Raw genomic sequence first — 17,886 nt, 5'->3', positions numbered from 1 at the left:
GCTCCTGCCAACCAAACCACCCAAACCTAGAGGGGAAGCGCTGCCGGCGGCTCCTCTGGGCACATTCCCCATCCTGGAGGAGCGCATTAAACCTGCTGCCCCCTTCAGAAGGTTGCAATCAGGGACTGGGCCGGGCTGGTTATGGGTCATTGGCTGGGTCAGCCCTGGCTGCTGGCTCTGCCTGCCTCACTGTGGCAGGGTCTAGGGGCAGGCAAAGCAAACACGCTGGGGAGCTCCAGCCAGGAGCGCTGCCTGACCTCCCCGGCCCCCGAGCATCTGCAGAGGTGGGGGTTTCCTGCGGCCCCCGGCGCGGGGGTGGGCAGTTTGAGGGCTGCCTGCGTGTGGCGAGCAGAGCACAAAGCCCCTGGAGATGGCTGAACAAAACGATGCCACCTTCAGAGCGGATCCGTCTCATTTTTGTGTTGGCTGTCTTGCGGCTGAGGCGGTCTCCTCTCTGCCGCTGCAGCACCGTGTCCAATGCGTGCGCCCACCAGGCAGCCCCACCGCCGGCCGCGGCATTCAGCAGTCAATCAGCATTAGGCTGGTCACGGTGTCCCCTCGGCCGAGCTCTCAGCGCTTTGGGGTGGGTGGGAGCGGCAGAGGATGCGGGGAGGGGGCTCACGGATGCTTGGATCACCCTCGGCTCCTTCACTGCCGGTTTTTCCTCTGTTCTCCTTCAGGGAAGGGTCACTCAGGGGGAAGTTCCGCAAGCACACGGAGCCCTGTGGGACTGTTAATGAGTACCAGATCCTGTAATGACCCACGGCTGTCCAGGGTGGCCCTCAGCTGTAATTTTGGCTGCATCCACTGGTTTTGTGACCGGCACAACGCTGTGAGGTCAACCAGCCAGACATATGGGGTGTTGGCATCCTCTGGGGATGTGGTCAGGAGACATCCCCATCCTCCCCCTGCTGACTCACGCCTGCTTGCTTTTGCTGCCGCGTTTCAAATGCCACTGCTTTGGGCTTTGCTTGGAGGGAGGATGAATTCCCAGGGCGAAACCAAAGAGCAGAGCTCAGAATTTAGCAGTCAAGCCCAGGACACCTCAGAAATGTTCCAAACACCACCCCTGAGACCGCAACGGCTGTGAGTCAGCCTGCTGCAGTAGGATCCTGAGTCAGGGTGATGCTTGTGGCGTGAAGGGTGGGAAGCTCTGGGATGCTCAGGTCCTGCCTGGCATGCCTTGGGAAGCCTCCTGTGCTATATGTGAATGATGCTTGCAACCTTGTCCTCTGTCGAGCAGGAATGATTGTGGGGGAGGGTGAAGAATGATGAAAATAATATCCAGGAGTGGTTCAAAACAGATGCTGCCCTTCCCCACAGTCCTCGTTTGCCACAGCTTCTCTCGGAAATTCCTGTATCAAAAGGCTTCTTGTTACTGTTGCAGAAAATGCTGGCAAAGCACCTCAAGGGATATGAAAAGACGTTGAAACCTCGGTGCCAAGCTGCACGTCAGCTGGTGGAGGAGCAGAGGAGTTCGTGTTTGAGGAGGAAAGTGCTTGCAGGGTGCTGCTCCAAGGAAGGATTAGACCTGCCAGGTGTGTTAATCTCTGACCTTCCCAGGAGCATCCCAAATTGTTTCACCACATTTCAATTACTCAGCTGTGCTGCCCAAAACTGCTCTGAACTCAGGTGCTTCTTCAAGTTTTGGTGGCTCTTGCTGGTGGCTTTTTACTAGATCTCAGGGAAAGGAATGAAGGTTCAGGCATGGCTCTCTGCCTCAAAGCAGCTCTTGCTGCAGCACCTGTCCCCCCTTCCCAGCCCCACAGGGAGCTGCTAGTCTCACTGGAGGTTGAGGCAGCACTCCAGGATAAAATATATGGCTGTGAAGGCAGGATTTGGGGTTTGCTTTGTTGTGTTTGATGGGCATGGAGGAGCCTACTTTGCCACTTCAGTGGCTGGCAGTCTCAGAGGGGTGCACCTTAGGGAGTGAGCTGGCAGGAGAGAGGCTGCCTGTGTGCCCGTGCTGCTGTTTTGACAAGGGGCAGCTCTATTTTGAAACAGCTGTGCACAAATTACCTGTTCAAACCCTGCTGGGAGGACAGGAAGGATACAAGTGGAGCTTGGTGCAGGCCTTGAGGTTGCCTGCACTTTTGCAGTGACACAGGGGATAAGGACAGAGCTCAGTGGAGCAGAGTGCTACCATGAGCAGGCAGGGCACAATGAGTTCCTGGCTGGAGGGAGGCATTGCCTGGGCTGGGCATCATCCACCTCACTGCCAGCATCCAGGCTGAGCATGCTACAGACAGCATGGAGCAAGTCTTGGATCTATTGTCCGAGAGGAGTCCTGGTGCTGCTTAGTCGTGGGCCAAAGCCCCCTCCAAGCAAAATCAAACCTGAAAGTCATGTAAATGAAAAACTCAGCAGCCACAGGCAGCTTAGGCTGGCCTGCAATGTGTGGAAAGCAACCCTTTCCAGGCAGGTGTGGGGCAGGGGGACCAGAAGAGCAGTGTTCTTTTGCAGGGAGCATTTTGCTGGGGGGGGGAGGGGTTGGGGTGGTGATGAAATGCTTCTAAATGTTCTCCCTCGGAGCAAAATCTTCCAGCTGGAGGCTCTTAAACTCTTTGCAAAAGTGACTGTAGCACATGGTGTGCAAATCCCACTGCAAGAGAATGGGACTTTGCCCCTTAAGAAGTTAAATCCCTTCTGAAAATGGGACTTGGGTATTTCTTAGAGCCTGCTTGTGATTTTACCTTTATTCTCCCTTTATGAGCTGATCTTTTGCTCTGCCATATGGCGAATGTGGCTGCTCTCAGTGGGGTAGGTAGACAGGGATGTTTTCCTCTGGCTTTGCTGAAGGCATTTGAAAATCTGCTCCTCCTAATTTATAGCATTTTTGGCCCTGGGGAAGATGTGGCTCTGTCCTTCTGCTTTCACATACATCCACCAGCTCACATCTGCTGCTGAAGGAGTGGGGGAGGCAGCAGCTGGGAAGGGGAAGGTTTTGGGAGAGGGTGAGTTTGGCTGAGCAGGACTCAGCATCCAGCCTGTCTTTGATGAGTTGCCCTGGGCCAGCTCACCCATCTTCCCCTAACCATCATCATGTTGCATGATGTCTCCCAAGGCATACCACCAGTCTCCAGCTAGAGCAAGCCATGCTCATGGAGCCAGCAGATGACCCCTGGAGCAGAAAGTATAGGCTGGATGTTAGGAGGAAGTTCTTCACAGAGAGAGTGATTTGCCATTGGAATGGGCTGCCCAGGGAGGTGGTGGAGTCATCATCCCTGGAGGTGTTCAAGAAAAGCCTGGATGAGGCACTTAGTGCCATGGTCTGGTTGACTGGATAGCGTTGGGGGATAGGTTGGACTGGATGATCTTGGAGGTCTCTTCCAACCTGCTTGAGTCTATGAAAAAGCTTTTGGAGCCTTTTTGGCTGCGTTCGAGCTGTTAGGCAAGCCCAGCAGAGCCATGCTGCTGTGATCGAGACCCTGACTGAACCTTGTCATCCCCTTGGCTGCCTGAGGTGAGGGGGTTTCAATTTATTTTAACAAGCTAAAAGTATTGGGCAGCAATGTGAAGCCCGTGGGTGAGGGGGTGGGGGTGAGCTGGGGCTCTCGGCTCACTCAGCAGCAGGACTGCAGAGGGATCCCAGCACCCATCGATTAATTAAAATCTCAAACCCATGCACAGGCCACTTTGCCTTGGCTAAAACCAGTGTGAGAAACTTCCTCGCAGCATTTCTGCGTCGTCCAGGCTGAAGTGTTGTCATCCGAGGCTGCTTTGCATGACAATGCCTCGGGCTCTAATTATGCAGGAGGATGCTAATGGGCACGGAGCGGCTGGATCTCCATGGGAAAACTATCTGTTTGCGAGGGGTGGGGGGAGAGAGGAGAAAAAGAAAACCCACCCAAACAAAATAAACCATGACAGTTGGGGAAGGGAGGAGGACTGGGGCCGAGGAAAGGCAGCAAAGGAGTTGAGGAAGGCAAGTATGAGGCTTTTTACCGGGGTCTCTTCTCACTATTTAAGAGATCATCGAATCATAGAATTGTTTGGGTTGGAAGAAGACCTCTACTAAGATCACCAAGTCCAACTGACCACCATGGCCATCAAACCATGTGTGGTTTAATGTGCCTGTGTTGGCAGCTGGGGTGACTGAAATGACTCCTGCAGTGCTGATATCTGCAGTGATCTTCTGCAAAGTCAGGTCCCTCTGATTCCCAGGTGTCAACTGAGAGTTGGTCTTGCAGAGCAGTGCAGCTGCATCATGTGTGGGCAAGCAGGGGCGGGGAAACTGAGGCACATAGGAGCTCAGATTTGCCTGGGTGCATGGGAAGGCTTAGGGGATCCAATTTTGCTACTCCTATGGTTCCAGTGCCTCGCATTCCAGCACTCATCCTCCTTGTTTTAATACTGCAGCATAGCTGCAAGGAGCAATCACTAAATTACCACTGAAGAAAAGGCAGCTGCAAATGAAGGCCACAGCTACACCCAGAGCCAACTACTGGCCACAGCTGCATTCAGAGACTGATCTTCCCAAGGATATCTTTTCCAGGATGCCCTGTTGGCTTTTTGCTCCTGTAATTCCTAAGAGAGTTTTGCAAAGGGTGGGATGCAGGAGGAAGAGAGCATCTTCAGCTGTCTTGACTCTTCTGGGCATTGTTTTTTCTTTTTCTCCTGCTTTGAGAAGGTTGAGATGGCTCTGGAAGAGGGAATATTTGCAATTGCTCATGGATGGATCTGTCTGAGCTTGGGTTACTAAGACCACGACGTGACAGAGGTGATAACTATCCATTCAAGGCAAGGTTGTGAGGACCCACAGCTTACACCAGGGCATGTCACAGGTTCGTAAAATCATAGAATCAAGCAGGTTGGAAGAGACCTCCAAGATCATCCAGTCCAACCTATCCCCCAGCCCTATCCAGTCAACCAGACCATGGCACTAAGTGCCTCATCCAGGCTTTTCTTGAACACCCCCAGGGACGGTGCCTCCACCACCTCCCTGGGCAGCCCATTCCAATGGCTCATGGTAGGACAAACTGGGTCTCAAGGCCTTAAGTCTGTCATCTTCAGAAAAGCAGACAGAATTCCTGGCTCTCTGAAGAGCTGCAGAAGGTGCCCAGTGACCACGCACCTGACACCTGCTCTGGGCTGTGAGAAAATATACGACAGACACATGGATGGAGGCTGCTAAGTGTGTGGTGCTGTTATTAGCCCCCATTGAAGTGCTCTCTCTCTCACTGACTGAAAATGAAGAGCATTAAAGTGCCAGGTGCAAGAGTCTAAGGAGCTTAAACCTTTCTTTCCCAGTTGGTGTTGCTGCAGTCGTCTGGCTTTAATGACATTGGCATTACCCGCTCCGGCGGCGTTTAAAATGGGGGTTGCATTTTTAAATGTCCAGCTTCCAGGGATTACTTCTGCCTTGTTTCTTTCTACCCTTCTTGTGTACCAGTGCAAGTCCTGGGTGAGGACAGCCCCCAGCCAGCCACCACCAGCAGCTGCCACCAAAGAGAACACAGCTGAAACCACCTTCGCTGCTTTCCCCTCGGTAAGATCCTGGATTGGGCAACCTTCTGCTGAGAGTGGCAGCAGTGAACCTGCCTTAGATAGGACTGCTTGGGTATTTCTGCATGCCAAAGGGCTGTCAGGCAGATGGTTAAGGCAAGCTGGGGACCAGAAGAAGTGCTAGAGCTGGAGACTTTCTCTTGCTTTGATGTGAAGGTATCCTACCCTGTTTCATAGGATTTACAGGATGTCAGGGGTTGGAAGGGACCATGGCCACTGGACCATGTCCCAGAGTCTACTTGTTTTCTGAGCACCTCCAGAGATGGTGACTCCACCACCGCCCTGGGCAGCCTGTTCCCATGCCTGACCACTCTTTTAGGACAGAAACTTCTCCTGGCACAATTTCACAGGATCACAGGATGTCAGGGGTTGGAAGGGACCCAAAGAGATCATCGAGTCCAACTCTTCTGCCAGAGCAGGGCCATACAATCTAGCTCAGGTCACACAGGAACACATCCAGACAGGCCTTGAAAGTCTCCATAGAAGAAGACTCCACAACCTCTCTGGGGAGCCTGTGTCAGTGCTCTGGGACCCTTACAGGAAAGAAGTTCCCCCTCATGTGGAGGTGGAGCCTCCTGTGCTGCAGCTTCCATCCATTGCTCCTTGTCCTATCCCAGGGAACAGTGAGCAGAGCCTGACCCTCAGCCCTCAGATATTTATAAGCATTGATTAAATCCCCTCTCAGTCCTCTCTTCTCCAGACTAAGCAGCCCCAAGTTCCTCAGCCTCTCCTCATCAGGCCCCTCATCATCCTCATAGCCCTCCATTGGACTCTCTCCAGCAGATCCCTGTCCCTCTTAAACTAGGGAGCCCAAAACTGAAGGCAGTACTCAAAACAGAGTGTTTCAGACACAGGGTTTCTCTTTCCATCCTTCAGTATGAAGCATGTTCTGGAGAACACTGTTGACACTTGCAGCAGGGCAAGAGGTGATGAGTTTCAAATGAAAGAAGGAGATTTAGAGAAGATCTAAGGAAGAAAAAAGAAGTTCACCATGAATTTGGTGAGACATTGGCCCAGGTTGCCCAGAGAGCTGGTAGATGCCCCATCTGTGGAAGCATTCCAGGTCAGGTTGGGTAGGGCTCTGGTTGCAGATGTCCCTGCTGACTGCAGGGGGCTTGGACTAGATGACCTTACGCTGTCCTTTCTGACTCAAGCCAGACCATGATTCTGTGTCACTGATGCTGTGTGTTCCCACAAGGCATTTTATTGTCATGGGATTGCCCAGGTGCTAGGTCAGGTCGCTCCCATGGGGATGACATCTGTCTGGCCACCCTCACCCAGTAACAGCAGTAGAAACTGCTGGGCTGAGAGTGACTGTAGGCACTCGAGTCTTCCTCATGCCATTATAGAGATGCTGGGCTAAGAGGAGCCACCTGCTTCCTTGAAATCACCCTCCTGCTATCTCAGTGCCAGTGCATAATCCTTCCCCTCCCCAAATTGAGTGCGTGCCAGCCCAGTGCTAATGAGCTTGATTGCTCCCCCTTGGTTTACATCACCAAGAGGAAAATCTGAGCCTGGTTTGCTCCAAATCCTTGGGGTCTGGGGGAGGGAGAGGAGGACATAAACATCCAGGGTGGAAAAAATAATCATCTGCGACTGAGAAACTTTGGGTTTTACCCTGAGAAAAAGGGGATAGACAGACTGACAGACCTGATGACAGACTGAGCTCCAAAGCACCCTGGCCCCACAGTGTGGAGAGATGCCTTATTGTTTGATCTGGCTGTGAGACAGATTAGCAGCCCCAGGTGGAAAGTCATAATCTGCATTTAAATGGGCCGGTTATAAAAGGTAGGGATCCCAGGAGCCCGCAGCATTATGCTGTGTCTTTAGGACTCCCTAATCTCTCTTTATTTTCTCCCCAGTCTGACCTGGGGGCACAGTTTCTAATTACCAGGTCACCCTGCTAATATTGTCATTTCCAGCCAGTGGGTGTGAAACCATAGCAACGCCACATTTGCTTCCAAGTTTCTAGAGGAATAAAATTTGCCTTTTAATCACAGAAAATGACTGGGTGCCTTTCCCCCCTCTCCCCCCTTCCCCCTCTTTCACACCCCACCCCTCAACTTACTCCTCCTGAATGCATTTCACCATCGAGGTTTTCAGAGAGATATTTCAGATGGGACCTCTTAGAAGCTTCACCTTCTGGCTATGGCCAGAGACAAGAGACCAAAGTCAGAGTTGTGGTCTGTGAGGTCGTAAGCTCCATGTAGCATGTTTTGGATGTGAAAGCTTCCCTAAATGTAAGTGTTATTCACCAAAGAAACTCAGTGCTTGCTTCACAGTTTCTTCTTATCTTGAAAAAGTTGTGAGTGAGCTGGGAAAAGAGGGAGATGAGGGTATCAGACACACCTGAGCTACAGTGCAGGCCCAGTCGTGTTCAATATCTTTGTTGATGATCTGAATGAGGGGATGGAGTCCAGCATCAGTAAGTTTGCAGGTCACACCAAGCTAGGAGCAGGTGTGGAGCTGTTGGAGGGTAGGAGAGCACTGCAGAGGGACCTGGCCAGGCTGGATGGGTGGGCAGAGGCCAAGGGGATGAGATTGAACAAGGCCAAGTGCAGGGTTCTACACTTTGGCCACAACAACCCCAAGCAGCACTACAGGCTGGGGCCAGAGTGGCTGAGAAGAGCCAGGCAGAGAGGGACCTGAGGGTGCTGGTAGAGAGTACCTGAAGACGAGGCAGCAGTGCCCAGGTGGCCAAGGGAGCCAATGGCATCCTGGTCTGGCTCAGGAGCAGTGTGGCCAGCAGGACAAGGGAGGTTCTTCTGCCCCTGTACTCAGCACTGCTCAGGCCACAGCTTGAGTGCTGTGTCCAGTTCTGGGCTCCTGAATTGCAGAGAGATGTTGAAGTGCTGGAAGGTGTCCAGAGAAGGGCAGCAAAGCTGGTGAGAAGCCTGGAGCACAGCCCTGTGAGGAGAGGCTGAAGGAGCTGGGGGTGTGCAGCCTGCAGAAGAGGAGGCTCAGGGCAGACCTCATTGCTGTCTACAACTACCTGAAAGGAGGCTGTAGCCAGGTGGGGTTGGTCTCTTCTGCCAGGCAAGCAGCAACAGAAGAAGGGGACACAGTCTCAGGCTGTGCCAGGGGAGCTCTAGGCTGGATGTTAGGAGGAAGTTGTTGTCAGAGATAGTGATTGGCATTGGAATGGGCTGCCCAGGGAGGTGGTGGAGTCACCATCCCTGGAGGTGCTGAAGCAAAGCCTGGATGAGGCACTTAGTGCCATGGTCTGGTTGCTTGGCCAGGGCTGGGTGCTAGGTTGGACTGGCTGAGCTTGGAGGTCTCTTCCAATCTGGTTGATTCTATGATTCTATCCCATCATCACACCACAGGGAGGTCTGGGTGTACCTGGTTAGCTTGGCTCAATCAGGAGTTAACCACTGGGATCATAGCTCCAACTTAGGGAGTTCACCTCCCAGCTTGGAAAAAGCCTGTGGAGAGTCAACAGGCAATAGGTCAGGTGCAGTGGGCATGTTCCTGTGCTCTGTGGCGTGATGGGTTTGGGTTATCTCCCCCTGTGCATGTCAGACAGCTTGGGGCTTCAAAATGTGCATCATTTTCTTCCTCACCTGCACTGCAACTGCTAAATCAAAGGTGTGTTGTGCCAGGCTTTTGTCCCTGTGGAGCAGGCGATGAAAACTTGACTGGCAGGGGTTCAAAGAGCTTGAGAATTTGAGGAGACTGATTTCCAGCTCACAAGGGCTGGGCTGGCAGTCTGGTGAAAATCTGCCTCAACATCAAGAGAAATTCAGGTCAGGTCTGGGCTGAAACTCTGCCCTTCAGGCCTTCCTCCTGGCTCTGCACAATGTTGTGCTCCAGAAGCAGTTTTTAACTCAAAGTGAGGCAGATGTGGACAGGAATCGCATTGTAAGGTGATTTTCCAGCTGACAGGAGCAGGTTAATTGTAAACTGTCTATTGAAGCTTTAAAACTCCTGTCCAGCCTTATTATTAGCAGTTTAAAATTTATGGAGTGAGACTTTGCTTGCTGATAGTTGGTTTGTGCCCAAAGAACGTCTGTAATTAATCCCCACGTTGGGGGGAAGCAAAATCAGACTTAAAGCTTTTATCTTTCCTTTTTCTCTTTGACACATCTAGAGGTGTGCAGGGCACCTGGCAGGGTTGCTGGATGGGAAGCCTGTCCCAGCCCAGCCTGAGCTGGAGGAGTACATTGGAGCTGGAGGACCAGATTGGAGCTGCCACCTTGAGCACTGAGGATTAAATCCTTCCCAGTAGCGAGAAACTTCACCTCCAGGCTGGGGACTCCTGAGGCATAGGAAGATTCCTTTAAACATGAGGAGGAATTTTTTTCCCTGTGAGGGTGACAGAGCACTGGAACAGGCTGCCCAGGGGGGCTGTGGAGTCTCCCTCTCTGGAGATATTCCAAACCTGCCTGGATGTGTTCCTGTGTGATGTGCTCTGGGTGATGCTGCTCTGGCAGGGGGGTTGGAGTGGAAGAGCTTTGGAGGTCCCTTCCAGCCCCTGACAATCTGATTTTTTAAAGCTGTTTGCAAAGGCCTGCAGTGACAGGATGAGGAGCAGTGGGTTCAAGCTTGGGAAGAGCAGATTTAGATTGGATGTTAGGAATAAGTTCTTTGCTGTGAGGGTGGTGGAGCACTGGACAGGTTGCCCAGGGAGGTGGTTGAGGCCTCTTCCCTGGAGACATTCAAGATGAGGCTTGATGGGGCCCTGGGTGACCTGGGCTGGTGGGGATGTCCCTGCTCACTGCAGGGGGGCAGGACTGGATGACCTCTGGAGGTCCCTGCCAGCCCTGACCATTCTATGACCTCATTGCTGTTTACAACTACCTGAAGGGAGGCTGTATCCAGGTGGGGTTGGTCTCTTCTCCCAGGCAACCAGCAACAGAATGAGGGGACACAGTCTCAAGTTGTGCCAGGGCAGGTATAGGTTGGATATTAGGAGGAAGTTCTTCACAGAGAGAGTGGTTTGTCATGGGCTGCCCAGGGAGGTGGCAGAGTCGCTGTCCCTGGAGGTCATAGAATCATAGAATGGTTTAGGTTGGAAGGGACCTCAAAGCTCATCCAGTTCCAATCTCCTGCCATGGGCAGGGGCATCTCCCACTGGAACAGGTCACTCAAGGCCTCATCCAGCCTGACCTTGAACACCTTCAGGGAAGGAGCATGCACAGCCTCCCTGGACAACCTGTGCCAGTGTCTCACCACTCTCACTGGAAAGAATTCTTTCCTAACATCCAATTTGAATCTCCCCTCTGCCAGTTTAAACCCATTCCTCCTCATCCTGTCATTACAAGACCTTGTAAATAGTCCCTCCTGTAGGCCCCCTGTAGATGTTCAAGAAAAGACTGGATGAGGCACTTAGTGCCATGGTCTAGTTGATTGGATAGAGCTGGGTGATAGGTTGGACTGGATGATCATGGTCTAATTGATTGGGTAGAGCTGGGTGCTAGGTTGGACTGGATGATCATGGTCTAGTTGATTGGGTAGAGCTGGGTGCTAGGTTGGACTGGATGATCATGGTCTAGTTGATTGGATAGAGCTGGGTGCTAGGTTGGACTGGATGATCATGGTCTAGTTGATTGGGTAGAGCTGGGTGCTAGGTTGGACTGGATGACCATGGTCTAGTTGATTGGGTAGAGCTGGGTGCTAGGTTGGACTGGATGATCACGGAGGTCTCTTCCAACCTGGTTGATTCTATGATTCTTTGAAACCAGTCCCCTCAAACACTGGCAAATTGGAACACAGATCTGAACTCTGTGGATTGCAGATCCCAGTAGGGTGTTTTAGGAGGGTGATGGAGGTGGTGCCAGATCACAGGGCAGGGGATGGGCCCAGGCTGCTACCACGCTGGTTGCTTGCGCTGGTACCTCTGGAACCCTGACTCCACGTGGGTGTTTTCTGCAGACGCCTGTCTCAGGATGGCCACATGTTATTCAGCCTGTGGGTTTCCTCGAGTCAGAGCTATGACCTTGTTAAAATTTTACTTATTTCCAGGCTGAATGGCTGCATCTGTCTGGCTTGGGCAGCCCTTGGAGCCGGTCACAGCTCTTTCTGTCATGCTGAAGAGCTGCGTTATTGCGTCTCCGCTCCCGGCGTGCTGCGGTTGCAGTGCTCATAAGCTGCACAGACCAAGCTCTCAGACTTTCTCCCTGTAAAATGTTTTAGTCACTGAAAACTGAGAGCAGCTCCCAGGCAGGTAATTAATTAGAAATGTGAATTTGGAAGTTTGTTTCCCTTCCTCCTACCTATAGTTGCTGTTCTTTCTTATTTCAAATGAGTTTTATGGAGCCTCTTATAAACCTGACTCTGTTTTAATGAAGAAAGAGCTCCCCTCCCCACCCCAGCTCTACCAACAGTGTGTCTCAGAGCTCAAACTCCTCACCAGCGATGGGCTCAGCCTCTGTGTGCACACACAGCACAGGAGCACGCACACATGCAGAATTAAAGTGGAATTTCACAGCCGCAGGGTTGGCTGAGCAGCTCTGATCCAGCTCCCCGCGCATGGGCCAAGCTCCTGTTGACTTCAATAGAGTCTTGCCTGGTTTATGAGCCTTCAGAGCTCAGCCCTGAGCAGGGGCTGCTTGTATAACAGCTATTGCATGATTAGTATTCGTATTACAATAGCACTTCAGGACCCCAATTGCGGCTCAGCGCCCCATTAGAGTAGTCCTTGTACAAACATGTAGTAAAGAGGTGGGCTCTGACCCAAGGAGCTAACAATTGAGCCCTTTATGGCCCCCAAGGCACCTTAGGATCAGTTCTTTATATTACAGTAGCACTTACGGCATGTCTGTGCCCAGGCTGGGTGCGAGTGGCTGTGGTGTCTGTGGCCTGCTCCGTGGGGATTTTGGGGTCTGCCAGGCGCGTGACTCTGGGCTGTGCTGCTTGAGCTGTGAGCAGCCACTCCATGATGATCCATTCCTGCTCCAGAAGGGTTAATCCTGCCATGGATGTGGCTTTGTCTTCCCAGACCGGAAACCTTTTCCTGCCCCTCTCACTTGCTGTGGTCCTGGGTGGGGTGGGTACTGGGTGTGATAAACACTGCACAACTGCTTACTCTGGCCCCATCCAGCTATCAGCCCTTGCACCATTGGAGCTGGTGCTGCAAACCAGGACAGTCCTTGCAGGGTGCAGGGAAGTCCTTGCAGGTGGATGCAGCCCCTGGGTAAGGGTGAGCAATCTGGCTGGGGACAACGGAGAGGACAGCTGCAGCTTACTGGCCTGCAGCATTGCATGGTAGATCCTTGGCATCCACTTCTCTAGCTGTTCCAATCCTGTCCATGCTCCCATCCCCAGTCACTGGTGCTGTAATCTTAAGAGAACCTGAAAGGCAGGGGCCTTCTGCTGTGTTTAAGGCTATTTTCCAGTATCCTCTCTGACTCCTTGGACCTATTTGTGCCTTGTATCTCTAAACTCTCCTCCATGCCCATCTTTTCCAGCTGGGTATCTTCACAGCCTCCAATGCAAGCATCACAGTCAAGTTTTGCTGGTGCCAGCTGAGAAAAGAGGGACTTGCATTTGTGCCCCTTCTTAAGCCACTGCTTCTGGGGTGGTGCCAACTGCCTGCAGGGAACAGGAGTGCCCCAGCTGCTGAGTGTCTGAGGTGTAGGGGGAAGCCCAGCTTGCTCTTTTCACTTTGACATCTAAATCTCCATCTCATGTAACCACCTGATTCCTGGAACCTGGCCCTGAAAAAGGGAAGGAGAAACCCTAGCAAATCTCTGCAGGCTGGCAGCGACTGCGGCTCTGCCGTGATGTATGGACCCTGCCATCTCCAAAGGCTGCAGCTGGGCAGGAGCCGCAGCCGATCCCAGGATCCCAGCTCACAGCTGGCTGCGATCTTGCCTCCTCTCTTGGAGAAAGCTCTGGCTTTCAGGCGATGTCAACATGAACAGCTGGCTGCGGAACTGCAAACCCGGGCTGCATTTCTGAGCAGCTGACACGGCTGCGGGCGGCTCGCATTGCTGTGTGTGGCTGCAGCCTCCCAGCTGTAGAGCCCTGCAGGGACCCGGGCAGAGAACAGAGGCTGTGCCATGGGTCTCACCGGAGCTGCTTTGATACTTTCTCCCCATTTTCTTCCTTAAAAACCCACTGCTTTTTCAATTTCTTTCTGAGCTGATGACGAAAGCGAAGTCCCGGCGAAAGCAAACCAGGGCACTGCAGAAGAGAAAGCAGCCAGGAGCATGGCTTGGCCTCGCTCTGCCCTACCACAGCTTCCAGCAGAAGCTCGGGGAGTGTGTGGGGGAGAGGCTCTACCGGTGTCCCCCACCCTGTCCTGCCTGCAGCACTCCCTGACCCGCCATGCAGCATTGCAGCAGCTCCAGTGCACATCTGTCCCTGTGCCTGCTCTTATCTGCTGCAGCTCAAACCTGCCCTGCAGCATTGTAAGAGTTCCCTTCAACTCATTTATTATTTTTTCCCCCACCCCTCCTGCTCTGCTTTCTAGCACAAAGTGCCCTGAAGCTTTGCAGCTTTTCCAGCATTCTTCTTTCTCTCTGTCCTCCTCGCCCCCCTGGCGTGGGGCAGAGCCCCAGCAGTGGGTGGGCAGGAAGCTTGAAGCTGCCCAGGGACCCGCGGCCAGCTTGGTTTTCCCAAACGGAGGCCAAGAGCAGTAAAGCCCACACCATAAGTAAACAGTGCAGAAATTACAGGTCCAGGGTTGGGTCATGAGCTTTGCTCTTTTGGTTTCTTGTGAGGAAGATATTCCTGGGATGCTTCCGGCTGGAAGGTGGAGAGGGGAGCTGAGGACGGCTGTGTTGGGACAGAAATGCCATTGTGGACCCCAAAGGCAGCTGAGGCTTATTGCAGCTCTGCCTGCTCAGGATTGTCTTGGCTCTGCTCTTCTCCCACCCTCCAATTCTCGCTGCACCCAATGCCAACTGGGGAGGATGTGAAGGGTCTCTTCTGGCCCAGACCCCTGGAGAGTCACTCAGACAAAGGCTGTCCTGATTTTGGGAGGTTTTCCAGCTTGTTGCTGGGTAACAGCCCAACCCACCCACACGAGCATCAGAAAGACATTAACTGGTTTATTGAATGGTTTGTCTGCAGCCGGCTGCTGCTCTGGGCCTGCCAAGTTCTCACTGGGGCTCCCGGGTGCTTCCTCACCATAACACCAGGAGCTGCATTTGTTCTCCTTCCCAAAGGAGCAGCAAAGCCCAGACTTGATCAGGGCAGGAGGAGCCCACTGCATGCTGTGAAGAAGTGGCTGGGACTGAAGCATTCCCACCATCCGTGGTGGCTGATTGTACAGGTAAACAGTGACACTGACCCTAACTAATGCACAGAGTAAAGGAATCCCTTTCAGTTAATTGGCTTAAGTGTTACTTGTAGTGAGAGTAAATATTTTACAACGGTGCAGAAGCTCTGCACTGCAGTCCTGAGCTCTTCATGCTCTGTGCTGGGGCTGCAGACACCAGTGTCCCTGCCCCAAGGTGCCCACGGGGAGCTTGGCTGTTCCAGGGAGTGGGTCTTGCTGCTCAGGGGTGGGCTTTTCAGCCAGGATAAGAGTCTGGAGAGAATCAGCTGCAGGCAAAGTCATGCTCCATCAGATCAGTCTGACAGGGTTTATTAACATGAGCCCAGCTCTGGGCTGTGCCTTCAGGAGTTATAGAGCCATAGAGTTGTTTTGGTTGGAAAAGAACTTTAAGCTCATCTCTCAACTTAAGACCACCATGGCCATTAAACCATGTCCTGAAGTGGCATGCCTTGCAACATGCTGAGTTTGGTGTGTGAGTCTGCATCTCCCACACCAACTCTGGGTCAAGCTATGACATTTTGGAGGATTTTTTCCTGTGTGGAAAACTGTGCCCATGGAGAGAACCCACACAGGCTTGTGCCATCACCAGCAACCTCTGCAATGACACCAGCAGCAGGAGCATGCTTCTGTGTCAGAGTCTATCAGGACACAGGACTGGTGAAGCACAGCTCAGCTCTGCTCCAGTGCAGGGATATGGCAGATGGATGCTGCAGGTTGAGGTGGGGTGAGTTGGCAAAGCCACAGGCTGGATTGCTCAGAGCACTATGAGCTTCCCCCAGGGATCACGCAGGTTTGGAGCAGTGATTTGTCTGGGTTGGGTTTGATAGGAAAAGCAGTGCCTGGATGGACTGAGAGGGTGTCTTTCCTCACTGAGGTGCCTTTGCAGCATCTCTGGGGCTGTGGGAGAGCTGGCTCAGGGTGGACTGGTGACACTTGGAGGATGATCTATATCCCACTTGGCTGTTCAGGGGATTTCACCTTTTCTGGGAGAACTTCAGCAGTTGCATTAGAATGATCTGGAAACGCCAGGCTCCCCCTTGGCTGGTCCTCTCTGCTCAGCTTGTATTCAGCACCCTCTTAGACCAGGGCAGCTCAGAGCAAACAGTGCACTGGTGACAGTGGCAGGAGCCAGCATGGCTTGGAAATTGCTGGAGCTTAGTTAGCACCTTTGGAGTTGACACCCTGGATGATTTAGTTTTATCCATCTCCAAATCCTGTTGCTTCCCTAGCATCCTGCCAAGGCTTCCCTTACTCCAAGGTCTCTGATAGCTGCCCTCAGGACCTGGAGATGTTTAGATCTATGTTTCTATGATTCAGGACCTGGAGGTGTTTAGATCTATGTTTCTATGGTTCAGGACCTGGAGGTGTTTAGAAGTGGCAGAGAGGTGGTGCTGAGAGATGAAGTTTGGCACCAGACGCGGTAGTTAGATTCTGGTTAGGCTCAAGGATCTTAAAGATCTTTTTCAACCCAAACAATTCTACAATAAAAGCAGAGAGGGGACACTCTGAAGCCAAAACCATCCTGGGGTTTCAGCATGGCCCTGGCCTCACTGTTTAGAATCATAGATTCAAGCAGATTGGAAGAGACCTCCAAGATCATCCAGTCCAACCTAGCACCCAGCCCTGGCCAAGCAACCAGACCATGGCACTAAGTGCCTCATCCAGGCTTTTCTTGAATACCTCCAGGGATGATGACTCCACCACCTCCCTGGGCAGCCCATTCCAATGCCAATCACTCTCTCTGACAACAACTTCCTCCTAACATCCAGCCTAGACCTCCCCCGGCACAACCTGAGACTGTGTCCCCTTCTTCTGTTGCTGCTTGCCTGGCAGAAGAGCCCAACCCCCACCTGGCTACTAAACCAGACACCAGCAGCAGGTTTAACTTTTAATACAATGCATATTTATTGCAAACAATAATATACAAAACCAAAACAAAACCAAAAAAAGGTAAGTTTCACAAAGAGAAGGATTTTGCAAACAAAACAAAAGAACCAAAACCGAACTTACCTAAAGACAAAACCAAAAACATGATTTAAAAATGACAGTCTTTTAAGTTACAGAAATACTTTAAACAGATCTGCTTTTATACAGAAATAGAGAGATGCCATATTATAAGAGTGCTTTAAGATTCTTTTTTTTTTCCTCTTCTACTGAATCCCTAACAAAAAAAAAACAAACAAAACCCCAAAACAATTAACCAAACCCAAAACCTGTTAACAAATATATCAATTTTTAAATTTTCTTTTTTAAATTAAACAAAAAAAAAAAAAAAAACCCAAACAACCAAACAGTTTGCTGTCTTTTTTAAAAAGCAATCCTTAACTGTTCAGCCACAGCTTCACCAAAGTCACTTTTGTGTGTGTGTGTGTGTGTGTGTGTCCCCACCTCTAGCCAGGTTCCTGGGTGGGAGGGTGGGTGGAGGTGTGGAAGGCTAAAACGGTGCATTGGGTCTCATCCTTGCATGAGCTGGTGCAGCCCAGAGAGCTGAGGCAGAAAACAAGGCAAATGATTCAGTGATGTGCTACATCTGCAATCTTTGTTTTTTGCTTGTACAAAGGTTTGTTTTGTTGGTTTTGTCATTTTGTGGGTTGCTTTGTTGCTTTGTGTTGTGTTTTTGTTGGTTTTTTTTTTCTTCCAGTTTATCCTTTAAAGACACAAGACAAAAATAAAAGGGAAGAGCAAAAAAAAGTTTGTACAAACCCAGGACACAGATTCCAAGAGAAAAGAATTAACAACAATAACAATAACAATAATAATAAAAAGAATTAAAAGAGATAAATAAAGGACTGGTTACACTTTCAACCATAATTTAACAGGCACAGTTACCTTCCAAATAAAGCTCCCACAGACGCATTTGCTTGGGAAAGGGCTTAAAAAGTAGAAGGAAGATTAGAAACAAACAAACCAACAACAACAAAAGGAGTTGTGATTAAAAACTGCTCTTCTCACAAAATAAATAATTTAATGCATCTGTGATGTCCCACAAGCAGAGTGGAGGCTCCTGGATGGGTTTTGCATCAGGCCTGGGGTGAAGGAGGAGTTGATGAGGGCTGGTTGGAAGCGAAGAGAGTTCAGCCTCCCCTTTCCCCACCAAGCTCCAGTCCAGGGACAATGATTAGCAATGATTATGAATTTTAGGTTGGACTGGATGA

At 51.4% G+C, this 17,886-nt stretch overlaps 1 long non-coding RNA gene across 1 annotated transcript in view; it reads left to right on the top strand.

The window, feature by feature from the left end:
• Positions 1–1,422: 1,422 nt before the first annotated feature.
• Positions 1,423–17,886, top strand: part of LOC135179187 (uncharacterized) — a 28,962-nt gene continuing 12,498 nt past the window's right edge. The window contains exons 1-2 of the long non-coding RNA XR_010303944.1: positions 1,423–1,538; positions 5,393–5,488. This is a non-coding gene — a long non-coding RNA (uncharacterized LOC135179187). The remainder of the gene's footprint in view (positions 1,539–5,392; positions 5,489–17,886) is intronic.

The sequence above is a fragment of the Pogoniulus pusillus genome, chromosome 11 (assembly GCF_015220805.1).
Source record: "Pogoniulus pusillus isolate bPogPus1 chromosome 11, bPogPus1.pri, whole genome shotgun sequence".
NCBI lineage: Eukaryota > Metazoa > Chordata > Aves > Piciformes > Lybiidae > Pogoniulus > Pogoniulus pusillus.
This window is presented reverse-complemented; position numbering and strand designations above follow the sequence as displayed.